Raw genomic sequence first — 26,208 nt, 5'->3', positions numbered from 1 at the left:
CAGCACCCTCCTCATTTCCCTCCCACATCAGGCAGGCAAAACAACCAGCTCTCTGCCACTGTTCTTAGAGGGCAAGGGGGAGCAGGCAACTGCTACCCTCCCCATTTGGGGATGGTTTCTTATTCTCTATTTATAAGACCTGACCTCAGAAAAGTGGCTGTCAGGTCTCTCAGAACAAGTGTCTTCTGGAGACCAATGATTCAGTTGCAAACAAAAGAAAACAAAACAAATAAACAAAACAATCAAAAAACCTTTTTTCCCTAACATTGTGAAGTTTGCCCTATTGCTATTTTAGTATATTACTTTTTCACCCATTAAGAAACTCCTTGCACAGTTTAGTCACTGAACATTCTATTCTGGGCATGATCCTGTCCTTGGAGGTGTAAAGGAATTCCTAGATAAAGTGTTTAAATACGTTAATTTCATAGTCCACCTAGTGTACTGTGAAAAGCAAGGTAGCCCTGCTGGATCTGGATTACAGTTTAGATACACATTTTCATTCACATCACTGTTCCTCTAGCTGTAAAGTTGCTTTTCCAAAGCTTTCTTTAACTGAAACCACACCCAGGCTGGCCCTACCAGTTTGAGATAATAGAGATTGTAGAAGGAAGCCTTGTTGCCTCTGGCTAGAAATTGACTTACTTATATCCCAACGTCTGTTTAACTCTTTTAACTACAGAACAAAATTAATGCCATTAAAAACAAAAAAACACTGGGTTCTGTTTTACTTTTTAATAGTTTTGACTTTCCCAAGCCAAGATCTTTTGTAAGGAGTCTATATGATGACATTTAGAAGAGAACTCATTCGTTGTTTTTAATAGGAGTGTGTTGATTGTGTAAGCAGTGTTTCTTTATTGTTTCCTGTGAATTGTATTTTTATTTCAGAAAATAATCTGGCTTTTAAAAGTGTTATTTTGAAATTTCTTTTTCTCCTCTGGGCATTTTTATTTAGTCTGTTTCCCTGCAGAGAAATACGTTTACTTATAAAGTCAGAAGATGGCACATTTAACTCTTTATAATTTATTCCACAGCCAGTTTTCTACAATCCTTTAGATTGTTTAAAAGAAAATATGGTGAATTTTCAGATTACAGATATGGCCAAGTAGATCAGTAACAAAACAGATAAAGTCCTGCATGAAGAATAAGTTTACAAATATTTAAAAACTATGTCTGTACATTATAGGATGTTTTCCTGTAGTTTTGATCTTTGCATGTGAGCACACTTTCCATTCACCACATTTCTATGAAGAAACAAATGGGTGATGCTTGTGTGGTTGTGGCCGCAGTGAGGTTCCACGGGTCCCTTCCGTTGGCCCCGCCTGGATCAGCCCTGAGGTATGAGTTGAGCTTGGCAGCTTTTGTGGTTCCGCCTCTTCCTGCTGCTGACCTGCCAGGATTCTTTGCTCAGGATGAGCCCCTGTTTGACAATTGTCTTGTGAGCAACTGATGTGACTGTTGTTCAGAAGATTTTCACAATTCTTGGGGCGTGTTTATCCAAGGCGTTTAAACAGATATCCATACAACGGGCTGAACATACTCACAGCTTTCTAGGAGAAGGGTTTGCCATTGGTGTCTTTGCTGGAGAAGTTCTTTTGACTGTCCCACCCTCTTTTCGCACTAATATCATTGACACCTCTAAGTTGTAATACACTGATTGCCTTCTAGAACCCCATAAGAATGGATTGTAGAAAAATAAGCAGACTATTGGGGGCGGGGCAAATGTACATATTTCATCAGGTTCAAATTTCAGAGACTTGTACAAAACTAAATCACACATAGACTTTTATTGTTAGAAAGGACTTTAATACATAGTTCAGTGTACAGAAGACTTAATAAACATTTGTTACATGAATTAGTGAATGACTATATATTTTTCTTAGATGTTGACTCTCTTGCACTCTCTCTCTCTCTCTCTCTCTATATATATATATATATATATATATATATATGTGTGTGTGTGTGTGTGTGTGTGTGTGAAAATATAATTATCACTTCTTCTCCATCCCCTCCCTCAATCTAATCTCTCCCAAGTCTCTTCCCTTCAACTCCTTCCTCCCCTCCCCAAATTGATAGCCTCTTCTTCACCATTATTATTGTTATACAATATGTATGCATATACATATAACCTATGCATGCATATATAAATATATATACATATATATATATATATATATATATGCACAAATATATAAATACCTGAGTCTGTTTTTGTTGTTTGTGTGCATGTGGTTTCACTTTGTATCAGACAATCAATTAGAGGGTTCATCCCTGGGAGAGACTGACTCTCCTCTTCTCAGCAGTCATCAGTTACCTGTACTGCTTTGTTTAGGAGTGTGATCCCATGAGATTTCCCCCTTTCCCAGCTATTATGTCTATTGATGTTGCTATTGTTCAGATCTTGATTATGCAACCATTTCTGAGAGCGACTGATTCACAAGCATCTTGGTATTCTGCTTCCTTTGGTTGTTATGCTCCTTCCTTTGAGTTGGACCCTGAGCTGGAGAGGTGAGAGCCGAGATACAGATATATCCATTTGACTTGACTCCCCTATCTATCGATCTGTATATTGGATGGGTCCAGTGATGGCTTTCTGTAATGGTCTTCATTTGCTCTAAAGAGAAGCTTCTTTGAGGAGAGGCAGTAGCTATACTTATCTGTGGGTACCTTGGGGTGACTCTTACCAAACATGTGAAAGATCTGTATGACAAGAATTTCAAGACTCTGAAGAATGAAATAGAAGAAGACCTCAAAAAATGGGAAAAACCTCCCGTGCTCATGGATCGGCAGGATTAATATAGTTAAAATGGCCATTTCTCCACACATCAAATGAGGTACAAGAAGAAAGGAGGAGTGGCCCCTGGTTCTGGAAAGACTCAGTGAAACAGTATTCGGCAAAACCAGAACGGGGAAGTGGGAAGGGGTGGGTGGGAGGACAGGGGAAGAGAAGGGGACTTACGGGACTTTCGGGGAGTCGGGGGCTAGAAATGGGGAAATCATTTGAAATGTAAATAAATTATATCGAATAAAAAAAAATGGCCATTTTGGAAAAAGCAATATACAGATTCAACGCAATACCCATCAAAATCCCAACTCAATTCTTCATAGAGTTAGAAAGAGAAATTCTCAAATTCATCTGGAATAACAAAAAACCCAGGATAGCTAAAACTATTCTCAACAACAAAAGAAATTCTGGGGGAATCAGTATCCCTGACCTCAAGCAATACTACCAAGCAATAGTGTTAAAAACTGCATGGTATTGGTACAGTGACAGGCAGGCAGATCAATGGAACAGGATTGAAGATCCAGAAATGAACCCACACACCTATGGCCACTTGATCCTTGACAAAGGGGCTGAAAACATCCAATGGAAAAAAGATAGCCTTTTCAACAAATGGTGCTGGTTCAACTGGAGGTCAGCATGCAGAAGAATTCGAATTGATCCATCCTTGTCTCCCTGTACTAAGCTCAACTCCAAATGGATCAAGGACTTCAACATAAAGCCAGACACTCTGAAGCTAATAGAAAAGAAACTGGGGAAGACAGTTGAGGACATCATCGGCACAGGGGGAAAGTTCCTGAACAGAACACCAATAGCTTATACTCTAAGATCAAGAATTGACAAATGGGACCTCATAAAATTACAAAGTTTCTGTAAAGCAAAGGACACCATCAAAAGGACAAATCGGCAACCAACAAATTGGGAAAAGATTTTCACCAACCCTACATCAGATAGAGGGCTAATATCCAATATATACAAAGAACTCAAGAAGTTAGACCCCAGAAAACCAAATAACCCTATTACAAAATGGGTACAGAGTTAAACAAAGAATTCTCACCTGAAGGATGGCAGGGAAACATCTTTAAAAATGCTCTGAATCTGTAGATTGCTTTTGGCAAGATGGCCATTTTAACTATATTAATTCTGCCAATCCACGAGCATGGCAGATTTTTCCATTTTCTGAGGTCTTCTTAGATTTCCTTCTTCAGAGACCTGAAGTTCTTGTCATATAGATCTTTCACTTGTTTGGTTAGAGTCACACCAAGATACTTTATATTGTTTGTGGCTTTTCTGAAGGGTGTCATTTCCCTAACTTCTTTCTCAGCCTGCTTATCCTCTGAGTATAGGAAGGCAACTGATTTGCTTGAGTTGATTTTATAATCAGCCACTTTGCTGAAGTTGTTTATCAGCTGTAGTCCTGATCCTGGAAAGGATTGATCTAGCATTGGAGGGGAATATAAGGACAGAGAAAAAAAGGAGGGAGGTGATTGGAGAATGGATGGAGAGAAGAAGGTTTATGGGACATATGGGGAGGGGGGATCTGGGAAAGGGGAAATGGAATGTAAACAAAGAGTATAGAAAATAAAAATATTAAAAAAAATTTTTACAAAAATGCTCAACTTCATTAGTAATCAGGGAAATGCAAATCAAAACAACCCTGAGATTTCACCTCACACCAGTCAGAATGGCTAAGATTAAAAACTCAGGAGACAGCAGGTATTGGCGAGGATGTGGAGAAAGAGAAACACTCCTCCACTGCTGGTGGGGTTGCAAATTGGTACAACTACTCTGGAAATCCGTCTGGCGGTTCCTCAGACAACTGGGCACGTCACTTCCTAAAGATCCTGCTATACCACTCCTGGGCATATACCCAGAGGATTCCCCAACATGTAATAAGGATACATGCTCCACTATGTTTATAGCAGCCCTATTTATAATTGCCAGATGCTGGAAAGAACCCAGGTATCCCTCAACAGAAGAATGGATGCAAAAAATGTGGTATATATACACAATGGAGTACTATTCCGCCATTAGAAGCAATGAATTCATGAAATTCTTAGGCAAATGGATGGAGCTGGAGAACATCATACTATGTGAGGTAACCCAGTCTCAAAGATCAATCGTGGTATGCACTCACTAATAAGTGGATATTAGCCTGGAAAACTGGAATACCCAAAACATAATCCACATATCAAATGAGCTACAAGAAGAACAGAGGAGTGGCCCTTGGTTCTGGAAAGACTCAGTGTAGCAGTATAAGGCAAAACCAGAACAGGGAAGTGGGAAGGGGTGGGTGGGAGAACACGGGGAAGGAAGGGGGCTTATGGGGCTTTCGGGGAATGGGGGGCCAGAAAAGGGGAAATCATTTGAAATATAAATAAAAAATATATCAAATTAAAAAAAAAGCTGAAGAAAAAAAGAAAAAAAGAATAAGATTTAGAATGTAGTTGGCAATTATACTGGTCTAGCAATGTGGCAGTAGTAGATTGTCTTCTTCTTTTTTTTTTTAAATATTTATTTATTATATGTAAGTACACTGTAGCTGTCTTCAGACACACCAGAAGAGGGCATCAGATCTTTTTACGGATGGTTGTGAGCCACCATGTGGGTGCTGGGATTTGAACTCATGACCCTTGGAAGAGCAGTCAGTGCTCTTAGATGCCCACTGAGCCATCTCTCCAGCCCCGTAGATTGTCTTCTAAGATCCATGACCTCACTAACTCCAGGAAGTTAGCTAAGTTTCTAGAACTAGGCATGATTTTCCTCCTGTTTGTGGGCTGTAGTTCTAATTAGAGAACTATTGGTTGCCACCAACATGTGAATGCCACTTATGTATGGATATCTTGGCTTTTCGATTACCGTTGTGTTTCCTAGGTGCTACAACTGGGTAGGACTATTAATTGCTTCCCTCCATTTGCAGCTTCCAAGTATTTTCTGGTAGCACGGAAGCTAGACCATAAGAAGGAGGTTTTCAGGTTATATCTAGCTCAAGTAATCTAGGTCCCGTGTTCTTAGTGTGCAGTGTTTTCAGCAGTAGAGGCTTTCTTTACATTCAGAGAGGGAACTAAGGACAGTGGCCATTGTTTTGGGAGTCATGTGGACCACCCTGACTAACCATTCTAAAGGGGATTTTCATGTCTGATGCTGGATGTTTTTGTTAATCTGTGGTTCTTGTGGAGAGCATTGTAAATCCTAATGTCAGAACTTCCTTTAGGATGTGTGTGTGTGCATGTGTGTGTGTGTGTGTGTGTGTATGCATACACTTATATGTATTATATATGATTTAGTTAGTTATAGAGTAATACAAAACCTTGATGTTTTAATCAAACGACCTTGGTGATATTTGCCCCATCTCCTTCCTTCTGTATTGACCTTCCTCTCCCCTTCCTGTTTGGAACTCCCTTATCCATCCGTTTTAACTGAGAAGAGGTGAACTCTTCTTAGTTTGTGTCACCAGTGTCCTGCTATTCTCTTACTTTTTGAATTCTACCTGATGATGCGGTAATAAACCGTGTCATGATCTAGGTTTGGGAAGCCTGGGTCTGAAATGTGTTATGTACACTTTAGGATGAACTAGGTTCTTTGCCTGCTGCCTTATGCCTTTTAGTTTGCTTCCTCTCCTGTTGTGGCTTTATACCTATAAAAGAAGACTCATAAGAATGCCTACCTCACATGTCTTCAACATGTTCTCAAGATGTTGAGAACATGATGGAACGTAGTAGATGCAAAGTACTTTTGAAAGTGCTTAGTAAGTAATAAACACCCATTCATATCAGTAATTATATTGATTATTTTGTTCTACAGCAAGGTATTTAATATTGGACATTTTGTCATGTGGGGAGTCACTATTTGCAAGTTAAATCTTTGAAAAAAGATGCTATTTTCTATAAAATTTATATTGAATCAAGAAGTTGCAGCCATACATAGTGGTGAATTCCTTAAATCTCAGAACTTAGGGGGCAGAGGCAGCTGTGAGTTCAAAGTCAGCCTGGTCTACACAGTGAGTACTAAGACATCCAGAGCCCCATACTGAGACCCTGTTTTGAAAAAAAAAACACAAGAAAGTTGCATAATTGTAATATTCATATTTCCTTTATTTCCTGATTACTAAGCAACTTTTAAAATCTTTAGATTAACTTCACTAAAAGATACAACCGAGAGAGATGGTTGAGAGTGATTTGTTTTGGCTTCAGTTGTTAGACTCTGTGACTTGATAGACAATGAAAACTCTCATTAAGAACTGTGGGCTTATTTTGTGGATTTCTAACACAGCCCAAGGAACATGAGAGCTACATGTGTGTGCTATGGCTTGTCTGCACACTTGTGACATTCTACTAGTAATTATACCTAGTCTTTGTATACTGTGTTAAGAATTACTTCACTGGGTTTCCTTGTTCTATACCAGGCTAAGAATTTTTATTTTTTTTAAACCTGAGTGCTTTTATAAATGTAATGTGTGTCAAATGCAAATTCTGGTAGCTCTTTTGAATTACTTAAATATAGCAGGATGCTTTCATCAGTTTGTACCTCTCTTCCTGAGACAGATGTTGGTATCAGGAAAACAACACTGTAGCAGGCAGATCAATTATTTCAGGAACACGGAGGTGCTGGGTCTTTTTCAAGAATATGAGATCATAAATCCCAAGCAAACCCAAGCACTGCTGTAATATTTTTTAACCTCAAGTGGCACTCAAGGTCAAAGTTACCAATTAAATTTTAATACTCAGGTTTAAAATTTTCCTCCTATCTAAGTATTGGAGCTTTAAGATTGATTGCTTGTAGTATATTTGTGTGTCAGAGCATGTGGTCTTTATACCAAGTTCATATTTCTAGACTGTTATATACGTTTGTGGAACTTATAACCTCTTGTATGTAAGTCCATAGTCATCAGCTTAAAAAAAATATAACCAGTTGTTATTCTTTGTTGTGCTGTTTAAAGATTAGATAGAGCGGGAGGGAAAAGCTTTGGTAGCTCTCTCCTGCGAACTTAAGCTGCTTATGTGTACTGTGATAACCTTGCATGGTGAGTGAAGAGATAATGTCCAAGTGCATGAATCCTTTCAGAAAGCAAAGGCTTGTGTGCTCCTTGTAACCTTCTTGATTGTAAGAAAGATACATACACGTGATTCAGAAAGGCTGAGTTCTTACCCTTGGGAGTTGTGTTAACTATTTCTCATCAGATTCCTTTTCATCGATGATCTCTTTCTCTTCAAGATGAGTATTACTGATATTCATGCCCTTTCTGTCCTTAGGAGACTAAAGGATGGAAGCAATCTGTCATCATCAACTTCATGTCTTCTGTGACACTAAACCCAGCCATGTTGCTAATTATAAAAACAACATGTTTCTTCTCTGCAATATTTGTATTCTAGGTAGAAAAGAAATAGATAAAAGCACCAGGTTTCGGTTGCATAAATGCATATGTATATATACACATTAGTTGTAAAGATTTAACATTGTGTACTATTCTACATATAGATACTTTGGAATATGGTACAGCATAGTATCTTAGAAAATAGCCTTACAAACATAGAAAACATTTTTAATTACATAATACATGCAAATAAGGTAAATGAATTAGAAAAATAAGAAACTGTGGGCTTGGATTACTTTTAAACTAATTTATGTGTATGATGTTTTCATTTATGTAAATAAACATTTTGCTATGCTGGCTTATGGTACTGAATTGGAGTTTAATATGGTCCTCCTTGCCTCTTTAATTTCAAAGGATTGCATTCCAAGTCTAAATAGAATTGCTGACTTCCTCTAGATTTGATTTTAAACAGAACGACTTATTCAGTAGAGAAATTTTATATTTCAGTTTCCAAAACAGTGATGAGGGGGGAAAAAAAACAACCCACTATTTTTAACTGTGACTCTAAAAGCTCATTTAAAAAATGATCCTTTTCTTTTAAATTAGGGAAACAAATGCACCTTGACAGTTTTTGTAAATGAGCCTTTGTCTGCAATCAATAAGAAACAGTTTCCATAGATTGTCACATTTCCATATTAATCAGTCATTCCCACGTCTATCTTTTCTGTCACATACAAAACTAATTTTTCATCAAATATAAATCCTAACTGAAATGGTAGGAGCATAATTGTAAATGTAAAAAGATATTTCACATTGAGAGAAATAAACTCGAGAAAAGAAGTGGGGCAAGGAGAGCCCGGTGGTTAAGATTCATTGCAGAGGAATGAGAAATCCAAGCTGTGAACAGAGCAGGAGAGTGTGCTCTGGTTTTTAAAATAGCTGATTTTCCTCCAAGCCTCTATTAAACTATGAACAATAAGACTAGTTCTTCGCTGAGGCAGTTGATCCCCTTGTAGTTATTTTCAGGACTACCTTTCTAATTCCCTTTGCCAGGATAACAGATTTCTGAAATGAACATCACAGCACCTGGCTCACGTCTCTTTTGGTTTGAGGATTTATTTCTCCTTTTCAAGGCTCATTCTGAGTTCACAAAGGACCACTCCCGCTTTCTGGCGGGTCTGTACATGCCTTGCCAAGCCAGTATTTCCTATTGCACAGGTACCTTTAGAACAGGAACAAAGAGGAGGTGAATAGTTACAGATGTGCATCTGTAGAGGTGGTCCTTTTAGATGGCAAGCAACATCAGTAATTTGAGTATTGAGATGATAAAACATTTGTGTTACAATATACAGAACCTTATCATGGGCCACTTATGAACTTTTAGCATAATCTTATTGATAGTGTTATCTTTAGATGGTAAAGTATGCATTTATTAAATGTTTAAAAAGCATTCCAAAAACGGAATTCATAAGTGCAGTGAGCTACTTTGAACATTTATCATTGATACAGTATTCTTTACTTGGAAGATGAGATATGGCCCATATCTTCTTCTCTGTATCTGTGGCCATGATAGTTAACTACTGTGCCATATAAGAAGACAAACTAGTATGAAATACTAGATAAAAATAGAAACTTCAGCAATTTGTTATAGGCCAACCACTTCTGAGAGCCAGATAATCTCATTTTAGAGCTGAAATTCCAACTGTTAAATGAAAGAGACCAATTGGACCAAATCATATTACTGTCCAATAACAGTACTTGGTGTACTATCTAACTGATCCTAGGAGAGAAACCATTGATAAATTAGTTTATGATTTTATTATTACCACAGTTCTTTTTACAAATAGGTTTATCATATTAACTGGAACATGGGAATATAGTTTGTAAAATTTTGGTCAAAAGAGCGTATTAGTATTTAGCTATTTTTCAACATTATCAAATTGATTTTCAATTTGAATGAGGAGAAACACATTAGGTTCTTACGTTTGTTTTCATCTCTGCAGCAGCGGCTGTAGTCAGGGTTTCCTGTGGATGGACAGCCTAGTTCTATGCCCCACTTCCATAATGGAGGAGGAATAGAAGAGGGGCTGGCTCAGCCTGTCTGCAGAGAATTTTTTGTGTATTTTCTTTTTTTTCTTTTTTCTTTCTCTCAATTCTATATGTACAGAATTGAGAAGGAAAAAGGAGGAGGAAAAAGTATTTTTTAGACATTTACCCATGAGGGTCCTGTGGCTGGCTTTCCAATGTCTCCTACATTCTTCTTTTACTACTTGTAGGTTCTTCTAAAGTATACCAGGAGGCACATAACCTAAAATAGGAAGCTAAGGAGACCAACATAGGCTGATCCCAAATGGTAGCTTTAGTTTTCAGTGCCAAGAGAGAAGCAGTGTTCTTGTCTCATGGTTGACAATCATCTGTGTCCTTGTACCTGAAACATCAAGCTGGCATTCTCCTATGAACACAGATGCTGGCCTCCTAGAAGGCAGTAGTTCTTTGTTCCTCTGTTACCTACTCAATGTTAGTACAGATTGGTGTATTCTATTAGAAAACATAGTGAACAAGATGCTAAGGGATCATGTTTTGTGGGGACAAATGGGAAGAAGGTGCCTTAAGTGCTAGAAAAGTCAGAAAGGAAAACCAAAAACATGGATGTAGTACAGTTGGTCATAGCCTTCAGCTGTGACAGAAAGGAAGCAATAAGGGAAGGGAAGGTCTGATCATGTTTATCTTTATTAATCTCTCTCTCTCTCTGTATGTGTGTGTGTGTGTGTGAGAGAGAGAGAGAGAGAGAGAGAGAGAGAGAGACAGAGACAGAGACAGAGACAGAGACAGAGACAGAGAGACAGAGAGAGCCAGAGCCAGAAAGAGAGAGATCCTACAATACTAAATTTCCATATGACTTTTTCCAAAATCCTTTAGTGTTATTTATTTCTCATGCATTCTCCTATACCTTGACCTACCCTACCTCATTCAAGCCCTTTCCATTCCATTATTCCCCCATTTTCATTTTCACTTACATCAGAATTTTCAGAGACTGCAGTTTATACTTCAGGCTATACATTGGCAGTGGTCATCATGGATATATAGCCTTGGAAGAGTTTACACCTGTTTGTCACCTCTGAAATGGGGATAACTAGCAACTATTTTCTTGTGTCACAGTGAAGGTCAAATGGATTAATAGATTAGCACTGTACCCCAACATTAGCAGATAGTGATTTGTAAGTGATGATCATCACTGATGCATATACACTCCTGGACTGGTTCCCATACTGGTGTACTACTTGTTGCCATAAATAACAACTTATAGGCTATGACTCTGACACCTGAGCATGATTTATCTGTATTCTCTATTGCAGGTTTGCTTACAAAGTCTCAGTTAGCATGTAAGGTGATGCTAGATGTCTTCTGAAGGGTCAGCTGGGGAAGGGTTTACTTTCGAACTCAGGTATCCAGATGGAATATTTAATTTCCTTTAGACTATTGGACTGAAAGCCCCAATACCTACCACCCATTGCCAGAATCTACTCCAAAATTCCTTGCTATGTGAACTTTCTAACGTTGATGTTTATTTCACCAGAGCATGCAAGCCAAGAAGACAGTAGAGAATCCTAGCAATTAAAGTCTTATAGGACACAATCATAAGAGTGGCATTGCTTCGTGGTTTCTTGAGTTTAAAATGATTACCCAGAATCATGTAATGTGTGGTGGGTACCAGTCATACTCATAGTATTTGAGTTTAAAATCCCTCTAAATGATCTCTGCATCCTACTATTTCTGAATAGTGAAAGCTTATTTCTAAGGCCTAACTGCATAAGACAGTGAAAATTAGCAATGAGATCTGGTCTGTTTGGCAGAGTTCGTTAGTAATTGCTGTTACCAAGCAGATTCATGGCTGATTTTATTTTATGCATTGTTAATTTTGAAAATGTTAATCTCAAATTGCTACAGTATTTCAATTAATTTGGACGATTAAAACTTAGCACCAGAAGAATCCCTTGCAGAAGATAAGGCAGCTAATTAGAGGCTCTGAACAAACAACTGGTAGACCCTGGCTCAGAAACAAGCTGGTGGATGACTGGCAGAGCTCACTCTGCCGAACAGTTTTGAAGTAGAGAGGATGATTTCTGGCAGGCTACATATTAAAGTTGACTGAAGTTGAATTTTTCAAAAAAGATATTTTAAGGCATTAACTGTTTAATATATAATTTAAAAATATGATGCAATTCTGAAAACTGCCTTATTTTGCTGTGCTATCTTTTGAGTAACAATAGCAGCAGCACAAATGCAATAAATATTCATTGTTCAGTTATGACTGACAGGTGAGAGGTAGGCTTTAAAATAATCTGACTTTCTTTAATAAGTTAAATTTTTGCATTTAGAAGTTTATGGTAAAAATCTTAGGGAAAAAATGAGGGGAATTTGCTAAAATGTTCCCTGAAGAAACATAATTTACTCACTCAGGTGACCCCCCTCCTTGGTTTGGTTGGTCCTCATGCTTCCTGTGTGTATGCGTGTGTCTCTCTGTGTGTCTGTGTCTGTGTGTGTGTGTGTGTGTGTGTGTGTGTGTGTGTGTAGTAACATGTTTGCAAAATGTCTGACGTTTGAAGATTTGCTTTTCTGCTTTTATCCCTTTGTTTCCTGAATGCATTTGTTCAACCATTTGACAAATATGCAGACTTGGGTTAAATTTAAAGAATGAACAAACTGTGTTCTTGCTTCCACAGAACTGAGTGGTAGAGCAAAGACAGTATTGAAGATTTGGGGCAGTGAATACAGGAGACTGTGAAGGGTACATGGAGATCGGGGAATGAGGTCTGAACTGGGATATGCCGCACAGGTAGACAGATGATGAAAAATTCTTCATCCAAAAATGGTGGATGGACGATAAATGTGGTTGAAGGCAACACTCTGGTTAAGGCTAGGAGGAGTAATAAATACAGAACAGTAGATAAAGAGAGCTGTGTGTAAGACCCAGGGCAAGGTATTTGTTATTCTACACCAGGAAATTAAGAGTGCAGTATATCTGGAAGAGCCCATTAAGCATTGGAAAAGTTGTAACTTGAAAAGTAACATGGTTAGCTAGGTTAAAAAGACCATTCTAGCTGTAATTTGAAGGGAATCTTGAATTCTTAAAAGCTCTTCAAAGACGTGAAATGATTTTTTAGCTTGATTTATTGTTAACTGTCATTCCTTCTAGTTTTCATTATTATAAAAATGAAAGGACATGAGCAGATGTAGTCATATGGGTGATTGCTATTTAAGAATGGAGTCATGAAGTTAGAGTTTCTGGGTCAGTGCAGATAAATTCAGATAGAGAGGTGTGTGTGTGTGTGTGTTAATATGTATGTGTATATCAAAACTGTCTTTAATATTACATTGCATTATATCTGTATTATTGGTCATGAGCTTTTGATTATCGACACTATATTCTTTTGCTATATGTTATTTGATAGAAATAAAATAGTGTTTTGAAACTTATCTGAATTGGTAAATCTATTGTAGGTTCAAAATATCATAAGTCAAAAATGTAGTAAGTCAAAAATGCAGTTAACATACTAGGCATCAGTGTTTTATAGCCCATTATACTATCTCATTTGTGTGTGTGTGTGTGTGTGTGTGTCTGTCTGTCTGTCTGTCTTTCTCTCTGGCTGCCTGGCTGCCTGTCTGTCTGTCTATGTACACTAGGGACAAAATTCAGGGACTTACTCATGCAAGTATCCTACTATGAGTATCAGTTATTCACCCTCAGTTGCAACCAACTAGAACCTTGGCTGGCTAATGCTACCCTGAATATGAAGGGAGAATTGTATTGCATTTGTCTAAACTGGGAAAATATATAATCTCTGAGTATGGTTTATATTGAATGTATATTACTTTAATACTACCAGAAAGTCCAAAATTATAAATCAGACCACCTTACATTGAAGACCACCTATAGTTAATATGTACCAGTAAGTTCAAATACACAAATAAATAACATTCTTTAAAAATATTTGGATAATTTTCGAACATATTTGTTTCTATATAGGTTTCGGATTTGCAGATTATCAAAGGTTTCTGAATTTTATTTTATGTTTAGAAATTTTAATATACTCTTAAGTATATCCAATGTGGACATCAAAATTTTAAGACTTTGCAGTGATGTTTATGTTTATTTTCAGTTAAGTTATAACTTCCTTTAATTTTTAATTTTAGTAAGACTATGATTAGCTCCAAAATGCACATCTAAATGTTTTTAGTGATTTTCCAACTGTTTACATATTTAAACAATTGTTTTCAAATGTTGCTTAAAGTCTGTACTTTGTAGCTTTGCATTTTCTCTCAAGAACAAGACTAGGCCCATGGCCTCAGAAGATCTTTAGTAATCATATGCAACTGTCAGTCTCTGCTTACTGTTAAGTGAGAAGTAATGACACTTTATCAGGAGCAGTGTGCCCGTCTGGGCTTCAGGCCTCTAGTTCCAGAAGTCTGTGCTGTGCTCCCTGCTCACTGTGCACTTGCTTTCTGTTGTTGTAGTGACCCACAGCTGCAGAGCAGACACCCCACAGGGAGAATTTCAGGAATAAATTCACAGCCTTTAGAACTGTACATCTTTCTAAGTAGCATGATGAAAGCTCCTATTGTCCACCTTTATCCTGCTAAGGACAAGAACAAATTGTTTGTTTCCATACTGTGAATCCCAACTCATGGGTATGTGGGCCAAAGTGTACTGGTACCATCTGTGATTTTTGTCACCCACCGAAGTTATGCAGCTCTACGTCATTGCGAACCCATCTTACATTTAAGAAACCCTTTCCTAGAGGAACTTCAGAGGACCTGGGTAAAATAACACCTCTGGGATCCTACCTGATGCATTGCTGTTCCTTTCAGAAAACATGTTTATGATGCCCAGATGTAAACAGTACTATTAGTAGGTCCCTGTTTTCAATGGCAAAAAGATGATAACGTGATACCTTCGGTTTGGGACATAGTGTTTTTTTTTCTTGGGCCTAAGAATTATTCTTGCAGTGTTTAGTCTAAACACTGAAGCAAGGTTTTACCCATGCAAATGTCCACACATTTCTTTACCACCACCTGCAGCTTTCACCCCTGAAATATTCAGAGATCTCATATTTAAATACAATGTGTATCTTCCATTTAAATTCAACAAATATCCAGGAACCAATCTGGTCAATGGTTTTGAGAAAATGAAATGGCAACACCTTGGAATCTCAAACTGTTGAAAGATATGCATTTTTTATTCCTCTTTTTTTTCACCCTTAGCAAAACAGGAAGAAATTGGAAAACATATGGACCCAGGTCGAGCATTACAATGTATTTTCAACTAGAATTGGCACTTTACTTGTATTTGTAGTGAGTCTGAAAATTAATTTTGGTGAAGCATTTAGATTTAAGAGAAGAAATTTTTGCTATCTGGGACTAAATCAACATTTTCGGCATCTCATTAATCACTGCCTTATGTAACCATTTTCCCTACCTGAGAAAAGCTACGGAGAAGAGAGAAGTTTGTATTTTCAATGCCAAGTACAGATCTCGCCTCTCCAAAAGGAGTTCATTAATCATCATCGAAGCACAAGAAAAAACAGTTCTTGATCCATGCCAATTTCTTAAGTAACATTTCTTAAAAGGAAAAAATACACCATTTTTAAAAATCTCATTTGAAAAGGTTTTAATTTGGCTGTTAATGTGTGGTGTTATGTAAATTTAAACTGTTCTGAGGATTCCTGTACATAGCAAGCAGTAGACTAAGAAATAGACTTGTATGGAATAAGACTTTGAGCTCCTGGCTAACATCAAGCTCTTGGGCCTGTTGCTTCCTGCCCGTGTGCTCATAATGTATTCTGTACTCCAGGTGAAATGCTTGGTACCAAATGACGGGCCACTAGCCCCAGAACCCTCACCTACAGAAAAATGGAAAGACTTAGAATCTGAGAATCTGTTTCAAGACAACCAACTGTGTCATTAGGAAGGCCTTCTTCATAATTCTTTAATAAGCTTTGGCTCTCTCATCTCTAGAAGAGGACGAAGATGTCTGCTTTATTTCTACCACAAGGGTAGAGATCAGGCGGCTGAGGCAATTCCTTGGTCTGTTTCAGATGGACTCTAACCATGACATAGAGTCATGCAATACAATGAAAATTCAGAGCCAATTTATGAGGTATCTCTTTGAGACATGGTACTGCTATGTAGTTCAGGTTGGAGCGGTGGGCTTAAAACTTCAGATTCTCTTAGCATTCTGAGGTAACAGACCACGCCCCTCTCTGACATCTTTATTTCGCCATGTTTCTTGAACTCTCAGCGATAGCTTTTTTGGGTGTTCATAGTTTCACCAGAAATTTAATATCAGCCCTGTGGTTACCATGTCATCAATCCAGGGCTCGCCCCCACTGCCACCCCTATTTATTGGAGAGTTTAACATGTTGTTATAACATGTATTTACATCCTTTTGTTCATTTTCTAATGTACAAAACTGTTTGCCAATTAGAGAAAAACGCATGGGAAACAGTACCTCACCAATAGATAAAAAGAATGACAATATTAAAAATGGAAAAGATCCCATTCAGACCTCACGTGAGAGAATTTCAGCATCATAAAACATTTTTTAAATAAAAACCTGGCATAGAAACAAAGGGGCTCCAGTCTCTTTGCTCATGACCATCAGCAGCCAGGTATGCAGTAGGAATGGATGCAGAGAGGAAGTTCCCCTAAAAGAGAGTTGTTTTGTTCCTATCAGAGGCTTTTCCTTCCTGTTTCTCTCTTTGGTTCTTTAGTCCCTGCTATTAGAACCACCACAAAGTAAAAGGCCAAGATGTTGTAAGGACTCGGTGGAAGGCGCAGCATGAGGATTGAGGGCTTTAGAAATAGACTAGGCCCACACCCAGCTGTTATAGCCTGGGCAATTCTTTCAGACAGCTGAGGCAGTTCCTTGCTTCAGTCTGAGCAGTCAGGGATAAAGAGGGAGTCATATGGATGCCTAGGGAGGTTCATTTTAAAAATCAAAATAGCTCAGGAAAGGAGATGGGACACAGGAAAAAATGGAGGAGGTTTCGGGAAGGTGGACTAGAATCAAAGTTCAAGTAGGAATTTTTCTGTCTTCTGGTTTAAAGAACACACTTAGCAAGTGTGTCTTTTCTTGTGCATTCTTTTGACCTTCCTATCAGCTCTGCACATTCTCTCTTGGGGATTTTCTCTGTATAGTCAGCACTGAATCCTTCACAGATCCTGACACCCACACCCCCTTGTTGCAAAAGAGTAGATGAGCATTAACATGCTGGATAAGTAACCCAGGAACTGTTGCACAAAGCCTCAGTGGCAGGGCCCTGCCAGCCCGAACTCCATGTAACTTGTGTCACATCAGATGATAGACTTGACCTCAATTAGAAATTCCTGCTGAATCAGGAAGATTTTTCTAAAATTTCACTTTTTGTTTTGCAAGCTATTAAGACACCAGTCCCTGGACTCTGTGATATCCTCCTCTTTGTGCAGTGTAGAAAACATTGGTAATTCACTAGTCTTTCCTTTTTTTCACCTTTTATGCAGCACAACCACTTCAAATTCTTATATATATCGTCTGTATGTTCATGTACACATTGGTGACAAACCTGTGGAGTGAGTTTTCAAGTGACTCTATAATGCACTATATATTTACACTATTTCCAGTTCTCATAATAAATGAGGAAGCTCTGCTGATAATTTAAAGCGTGTTTAAATCTAACAAACGTGCTAAGCAGTTTCTATATAACCTATGCGCATTCTCCTTGAATGTGTTAAATAGTTTCTAGATTCTTTATAATGCCCAGTACAATGTAGATTCTACACAATAGGGCTTTTATTGTACTTTGGGAGAATAACAGCAGAAAAAGCCGGTGCATTGTGCATGCCCAATTGAATTGCAGTATTTTTCTTGTGAATGTGTGTTTCAGTCTGTTAGGATCCATGATTGTAAAGCCAAGAGATACAGAGGGAAAACAGTGTATGTTTTCCCATATCCAGTTAAAGAAGTCAGTATTTTAACCTAATTTAGGAGTCTTGGGAAGGAACACTCACTACATTAGTGGACCTTATCAAGCGATTCTTCTTGTATCCAGACTACTTTCAGCTGTAAACGCTTCAGTCTTTTAGGCCGTGGAGGATGTGCTGCTATGGTCAAGTTCTGGAGGAAAAAATACTCCAAGTTGCAAATCCCAGAGAGAAAGAAAAGGCCAGGGCTTTGAAATCAGAGTTTCTGGGGAGAAGCAGTCCCGGCTGTTGTGTGAGGATCTAGGTCCCAGAGGAGAGAGTGCCATCTGAAACTGACTGGAAGGCCTGAGAGGTTTTCCTCTGAAAGACGTCCATTGGCTAGATGGGGCAAGCAGACAGAGTAAAGACTCTCAAGTGTCTGCTGCCTTTGGTACTTCAGTCTCAAGGAAGGTGAAAGAGCTCAGATCACAGAACCAGGACATTTTCTTACCGTGTCTCTGCCGTGATTTTGAAATTAAATAATAAAAGTATTGTAGAGTATTAGCAAATGACCCTAAATGAGTACAGTAAGACTGGTGTTTGTTCTTTATATGTAGTTTTCACATGATGTCTTTCTGTTTGTGTAGGAATGAGGGTTTGTGGCACAGTTGTGCTGTTTAAAATAATTTACATACACTGACTGTATTTCTGTCTTGTAATTTATTATTGGTAGTATATGTGTGCATAATCCACACAAAAACATCATCAGTCAAGTCATATCCACTCAACTGTAGCAGTCTTCTTTATAATAAATGTATTTACATTATTTCTAGAAAAAACTTAGCTTATATCTTGGGCAAATAGAGAGACCTTGTTGGCTTATACTGTCTGCATCATTGTCCTCTTCTGAGAGGATGCTCTTATGTCCTGCACACACCATATAGTATATGTGAAACCTGAGAATAGAAGTGCTTTTGCTCAACATGCTTGGGACATGCCTGTCACCATGCCTGTCTGGAGAGTTGTAGGGCTGAGGGCAGCCTACATGGTAAGAGAACAGATCTTGAAAGTAACAAAGAAGGGAAGGAAGAGAGAGATAGAGAAAGGAAGAGGAGGAAGAAATTGAAAATGGAAAAGTGGCTTAGTGTTATTAAAGTAGGGCTCAGCATGTCTATATTTATAGTGCCTCCTCAGGGAATAAAGCTCTGTCTTCAGTTCATTCTCTGTTCGTTGGGAGTGATTTTAGTATGCATCTTAATGGTTTGTTGAGCCTTAGCACTATGCCTAGCCCTTTGTAGGTTCTTACTGAGGATGGCAGTTCACTGTCATTACGCCCATCTTCAGAATCCTGGAATAAGGCAGTTGGGAAAGGCAAGCTGAAACCTGTAAACCGGGGCCACATTACTTCCAGACAACCAAGGTTAGTGGTCATGCTTTGGTCTTGTTTATTCTGATTTTAAGGATCTAGTTTTGCTAGCTGCAAGTAACACTCCCAGCTGTCTGGCTTCCCTGTATCTCACATATTATGTTGGTTTGGAAACGAATTTTGTAGATTCCAGAGCAAGCCTCTCTAGACTTGAATCCAGTTTCTGCTCTTCATCTGCTCAGTGACCTTACCTAAGTCCCTTATACCCCTGTCCCTTAACATGTCTTCTTCATCCAAAGGAATTTCAAAGCTTGTTCTTGGTATTCCCACTGTATTTGAAAGATTAGGTTCTTAGAACAGGGCCTGGCACATGATGAATGCTTTAATAAACGTTCGCTAGTATATTTAATGAGAAATAGTTTGTTATTCCATGATAATGATATAGGTGTGCATGGCACACAGGTCAATAGAATATTTAAAGGTTGCTTTAGATTAAGATTTAAAGTTGAAAATACGTTGGCCAGTTAGTGAATGATTTTCAAGGAGGGCAGGGAGCCAAGTATGGCACATGTCTCAGATGGTAATGATACTTTGTTACTCTGTATAGACCTGTGGTTCTCAACCTTCCTAATACTTTGACCATTCAATACAATTCCTTATGCTGTAGTGATCATCTGCAACCATAAGATTATTGTGTTGCTGCTTCATAAGTATAATTTTGCTGTTATGAGTCTTAATATAAATATATGATATGCAGAATATATGATGTGTGACCCTCCCCTCCACAGACACATACCACCAAAGGGGTGGTGATCCACAGGTTGAGAACCACGGGTATAGCAAGACATGGTTGAGGAGTTAGTAGGAATTTCATTTCTTATATTTAGAACTCCATGAAATCCAGACACATTTTATTTGCATAAGTCAACTTAACTTCTGCCCTGAATCTCTGCTCCTTCCTTGTTAAGACTATCTTCTCAGGTGTGGGCAGCTGTTGCCTCTGTTTAGGAGGTGTGTCCACCTCCCAGCCTTGCTAGGCACCTGGCAAGCCTTGGAAGGCAACACCTGGAGGCCAAAGAGCAGGAAGTAACCCCTTATCAGAGCCCTAGTCACCTCTGTCCTCTTTCCCATCCTAGCCTCTTCCTGAATCCTTGGTTCTGTAGAAGGTTGTCTCCTCCCCGCACGCCCCCCCCCCCCAAAGGTCCCACTCCTCTGAAACACCCAGTAATCATCAGAGGCTTCTGCAAGCCTGTGTCCTCATCCCGGCAGCGCTCCCTAAGGCAAAGAAACAGAGCTCTCAGCCACTTGCTTCTAAGAAGGAGATAGGGATGACCCCGAGGAGAGCATGCATTAGGGAATTTTTGATAAAATGACCTTGCTACCAAAGATAAAAGTCTCTGCTGACTGTTGAAATAGTTTTAGCACAGATTTCAGCTGCCCATTGTGGTGGCTGTTTCACAGTGAAAGGCCCCTGGAACCTTTCTAAAAGGTAGGCACAACAGTGATATTCTCTATGGTTCCAGCTTTTGATAAGTAAGACTTTAACACCTGCTTTTTTTCCACTTGAGAGGAAGCACTTTAGGGTCACTAGCTAGTTGTATGAGTTTGTAAGTTGTTGGACATTCAGGGTTTTATCATATTCTTGGAAATGGAGGTTGAAGGTGTTGGTTTCTAATCCCTGCTCCTGTCCTAGGGAGGGCTACACATTGTTAATGTATCCTTAGGAAAAACAAGGCAGAGGACTAGAAGGAAGAGGAAAGTATGAGGAGGACATACGGAAGAACCTGTTTTCTTTACAGTATAAGATACTGCTTCCCAACTTGGTGACCCTGAGTGTTCTGTTCAGCAGTTTTTTTCTCTTTGTGCTGCTGGTAGAATAGAGGAGAATGGGAGGGGGAAATGAAGGGAGGAGCTGTGAAATGGGGGGTGCTGGGAGGAGGAGGGACTGATAATGAGATGTAAAGTGAATACATAAATAAATTATTTTAAATATAATACACCCCCCCTTTTCTTCCTTTCCTTAGCTGTTTGACCTGTAAGTACCACCCACTACCCTTTGTTTCTTATTTTCCATGGAATAGGTATGGTGCAGAGGCAGCAATATTTGGAGCAGTGCCTTCCTAGTGGGGAAAAGATAAGTATGCAGTAAGATTGAACACGGGGTCCCTACCCTTCTCTGAATCAGACAACCAGGTCATGATTGAAGGTCTCAGTGTTGATCTATGAGGCACTGGCTCTGTGGTCAGTAGAAATGACCACATGCAGGCAGGGTTTCTGTGTCTAGTTTGGATCCCACTCTCAATCCCATTGAGAACTCAATCCCAGAGAACCAATTTGGAGAAAATGTATTTGGGAACTGTGGTTAATGATATATACATGCTACTTGTGCTGCAGGACTCATTATATCTATTAAGACAAGAACTTGCCATTCATCTTCTGAACACAGTGCTTAGCTTTAGTTGCCAGGGCATGTGGGTATGATAAAAGTAGCCTGCCCACTAGTGGGGACTTAGGTTTTCTCTTTGACATTGTGGAGATTTATGGCCCAAAGTCATAAGAATAGTCAAACTAACTCTTGTATAGTTAGTTTTCTTGGTTTAAATTCTCCATAGAAATTGCATCTCTTGTTTCCAAGTCTGGTGTGGACCACTTCCAACCTCTGTTTTGGTCCAACCCTCCCTCCTCCTACACATCCAGTATTTATAAACTAGGATTCAATTTATTGGCTATTAAAATAATTTCATCTCATCGGAACCTAAGTTTCTTTATTGCCTCCTCCAGGCCATTGGAAGAATAATTTCTGAAGTTTCTTGATTCATTATATATAAGTGAGCCTCCAAGAACCTCACTTCTACCTATCTTCTTGTTCATTAGGTCATCTCTGTTTCTGCAGTAACAGACCTCCAATGAATTTTCACCTATACTGAATTTTTTTTTTTGACGCACTGTCTTACCACATGTTTTTGTTTGTTTTGTTTTTTTGTTTTGTTTTTTTGTCTTACTAGAAATCTGTATCTGCTTACCTCCTATTTACCTGTCACTCAGCCATCCAAATTCAGCTCTAGTATTCCTGTATGTTCTCTTCCTATATACCCTCTTCCTGAGTGCACACATCTGGTTGGCCATGTAGACTTCTTTACCAGGTCTGCACTGCCACAATAGATTTGTTTGTTTGCTTGAAATTATTTTTCTGTGTGTAGCTCTGGCTGCCCAGGAACTCCCTGTGTAGACCAGGCTAGCCTCAAACTCAGAGAAATTCACCTGTTTCTGCCTCCCGAGTGCTAGGATTAAAGGCATGTGCCACCACCTTCTGTCTCACCATTTTTTAAAAAAGTTATCTGGTGCATACTTTCTACAAACTTTCATAAACTCTTCTCCATAGCTTTGTCCTTCCATATTTAGACCTTAGAATCAAGAACATAATAGGTGACCAGTCAGCATGCAATTTAATGCAACTGTGACACTGTCTTTACGAAGTGTAACCCTGGGGCGTGTTCTGAAAATGACTTAACCTTCTTATAAAACTGATACGGATTTCTTCTCTACACCCAGACAGCTATGAAAAGAGCTTGGTAATAAGACCAACAATTGTATTTTATTGGTAGTTAACTTTGAGAATTAGAATATGTAGGTGATAAAAGTCATTGCATTCTTCTACTGATGAGTATCTGCTAGGTTTGTTATATTTTTCAGGGTGTAAGAAAGATGAATAAAAGATTCTGAAACAGATTGATTTCCAGAGTTATTGTACCAGTTTTCAATCCCACCAGCAATGAAGGAGTGTTCCTCTTTCTCCACATCCTCTCCAACATGTGTTGTCACCTGAGGTTTTTATCTTAGTCATTCAGATTAGTATAAGGTGGAATCTCAGAGGTTCCTCAGAAAATTGGAAATAGATCTGCCTGAAGACCCAGATATACCACTCTTAGACATATACCCAAAAGATACCCCACCATGCCTCAGGGGCACATGTTCATAATGGCCTTATTTGTGATAGCCAGAAACTAGAAACAACCTAGATGTCCCATGACAGAAGAATGGATACAGAAAATGTGGTTCATTTACACAATAGAATACTACTCAGCTATTAAGAATGAGGACATCCTGAATCTTGCAGACGAATGGATGGAACTAGAAAATTTCATCCTGAGTGAGGTAACTCATATCCAAAAGGACATGCATGGAATGTACTCTTTAATAAGTGGATAATAGTCAAAAAATACTGAATACCCAAGATACAGGCCACAGAACTCCAAAAGGTCAACAAGCTGAAGTGCCCAAGTGAGGATGTCCCAGTTCCACTTGGAATAGAGAAGAAAGCAATCACAAGTGGGGAAGGAAGGAGAGACCTGGGAGGGAAAGTAGATAGCGGTGGGTGGGAAAGGAGTCAGGGGGAGAGGGGAACCTGACCTGGTATTGGGTGAGGGAAAAGGACTAAAGCTCCGAGGGCCAGCAGAAAAAATGGAAACAGGCAGCCTCTGGAGATAGGAGGTTGGGTGGGACCCTCCAGAATGCACCAGAGACCTGGGAGGTGAGAGACTCTCAGGACTCAAAGAGAGACCTTAAATGAAATACCTGACAGTAGGGAGAGCGAACTTATAGAGCTCACCTCCAGCAGGAAGACAGGCCATCAAATGAGGGAGGGGGGTCATCCCATAGTCACAACTCTGACCCATAAATGTTCCTGTCTGAAAGAATTACAGGGATGGAAATGGAGAGAAGCCTGAGGAAAAGAAGGTCCAGTGACAGGCCCAAAGTGGGATCCAGCTCAAGGTCCCAAGGCCTGACACGATTACTGAGGCTATGGAGCACTCACAAAAAGGGACCTATCATGATCGCACTCCGGAAGACCCAACAAGCAGCTGAAAGAGTCAGATGCAGATATTTGCACCCAACCAATGTACAGAAGCAGCTGACCCCTGTTGTTGAATTAGGGAAGGCTGAAAGAAGCTGAGGAGAAGGGCAATCCTATAGGAGGACCAGCAGTCTCAATTAATCTGGACCTCTAAGATCTCTCAAACATGGGATCACCAAACAGGCAGCATACACCAGCTGATAGGAGATGCCCAACACACATACAGTAGAGGACTGCCAGGTCTGTGTTGATGATACACCTAACCTTCAAGAGACTGGAAGCACCGGGGAGTTTATAGGTCAGGTGGGGCAGGGGGTGGAGACATTCACCTGGAGACAGGGGAATGGGGAGGAGGTATGGGATGTGGAACAGTTGTAGGGTGGATGGGAAGGGGGAATAAAATATGGAGTATAAATAAATAAAAAATAAATAAATAAATTTAAATAGAAAAAGATTGTAAAACAGTAATACAGAGCATAGCATTTTTAAAATGATGTTTTCAAAAGTTTTTCAGGAGTCTTTAACTGAAAATAAATTTTTCCTATCATCCACTCAGAGCTGAACTGCTACAATAGGAGTCTCATTTAGGGTCTATATTATAGACTTAATAATAATAATCACAGAAGAATATTACTGTCACTCTACTCATTGGCATATAAGGAGGAATTTGTTAGCATAGAAAGGCTAAGGAGTCAGAATTATCAGCAAAGGTAAAATACTAGCAAACTTTTCTATTTTTCAAATTTGTATTTGTGATGACTATTTCCAGTTGTCAACTTGACTAAGTCTATAATTAACTCTAATCCAGAAATGGAGGGCACATCTGTGATCCAGATCTTGAGGCATAGAGGCCATGAAAAGCTTAGGCCCAGGCACGGTGGTACACAGCTTTAATCCCAGGAGACAGAGACAGGCAGATCTCTGAGTTCACGGCCAGCCTGGGACAGAACAAGTTCCAGGTAATGAGGAGCTTCGGTCCAGCTGTCTGTCGTGGTACACACCTTCAATCTGGGCTATACCTTCTGCCGGCAGCCCTCTTTTTCTTCTTCTTTGCTTGCTTGCACTTACTTGCCAGTACATCTGTTGGAACCCATTTCTTTAGATTCCAGCTTATATAGAAGACCAGGCGAATCACCTAGCCTCATGGTATGAAGCGACTACTAGATTCCTGGACTTCCCACGTACAGCTGCCCATTGTTGGCTTAGTTGGACCTCAGACTGTAAGTCATTCCAATAATTTTCCTTGATATATAGAGACATTCCATAAGCTCTGTGACTCTAGAGAACCTTGACTAATATAGTACTCTTTTGAAGCTCTGCTACCTCATTGGTCCTTATTTTAAATCATGTTGTATGATAATCTGCCTGGTAGTTTTTCCAGCTTGAATATGCTGGGTGAGCGAGAATTTTATGAAGTCATTTCTTTACCATGTTTGTTTTCAATCTATACCCACCTCCGATGAAAAAAACAAAACAAAACCCAGAGACGTTAAGGGATGAGAGCTTACCCTGAGATGTTTGCAGAGACATTGTCAAACCGTTCCAGTAGAGCACTGTGTATATGTATTTTGCTGAGTGGTTTTTGAGGGAAAACTGAAGTATTTGGTGTGGGGCAATCGAGTCCTTGCTTTCCACCCCACCCCCACATTGTAACTTTCTTTTAATAAACTCAACTTAAACCAGCCCTTTTAGTGATGAGAAAGGTCATGCCTTGACATTTCTTTTGCTGCTGTTAAGATGGCTAGGCCATAAGATCTACTACTCTTGCAGAGGGCAAAGTTCACTTTACTGCTCTTACAGAGGAGTTTGGATTCCAGAAAACTTTTGTAGCAGCTCATAACTGCCTGTAATTCCTGGTCCACAGGAATCAACTGGTCTCCATAGGAATCCTCTGATCACATTCACTGACCACACAGACAGACAGACAGACAGACAGACACACACACACACACACA

At 39.2% G+C, this 26,208-nt stretch overlaps 1 protein-coding gene across 2 annotated transcripts in view; it reads left to right on the top strand.

Annotated features, from left to right (window-relative positions):
• The window catches only part of Vav3 (vav guanine nucleotide exchange factor 3), a 353,521-nt gene that overhangs the window by 250,825 nt on the left and 76,488 nt on the right, over positions 1–26,208 (top strand). The window lies entirely within an intron of this gene.

Source organism: Apodemus sylvaticus, chromosome 4, assembly GCF_947179515.1.
Source record: "Apodemus sylvaticus chromosome 4, mApoSyl1.1, whole genome shotgun sequence".
NCBI lineage: Eukaryota > Metazoa > Chordata > Mammalia > Rodentia > Muridae > Apodemus > Apodemus sylvaticus.
Note: the sequence above shows the minus strand (reverse complement) of the source record. Positions and strands in the feature narration are given on the sequence as shown.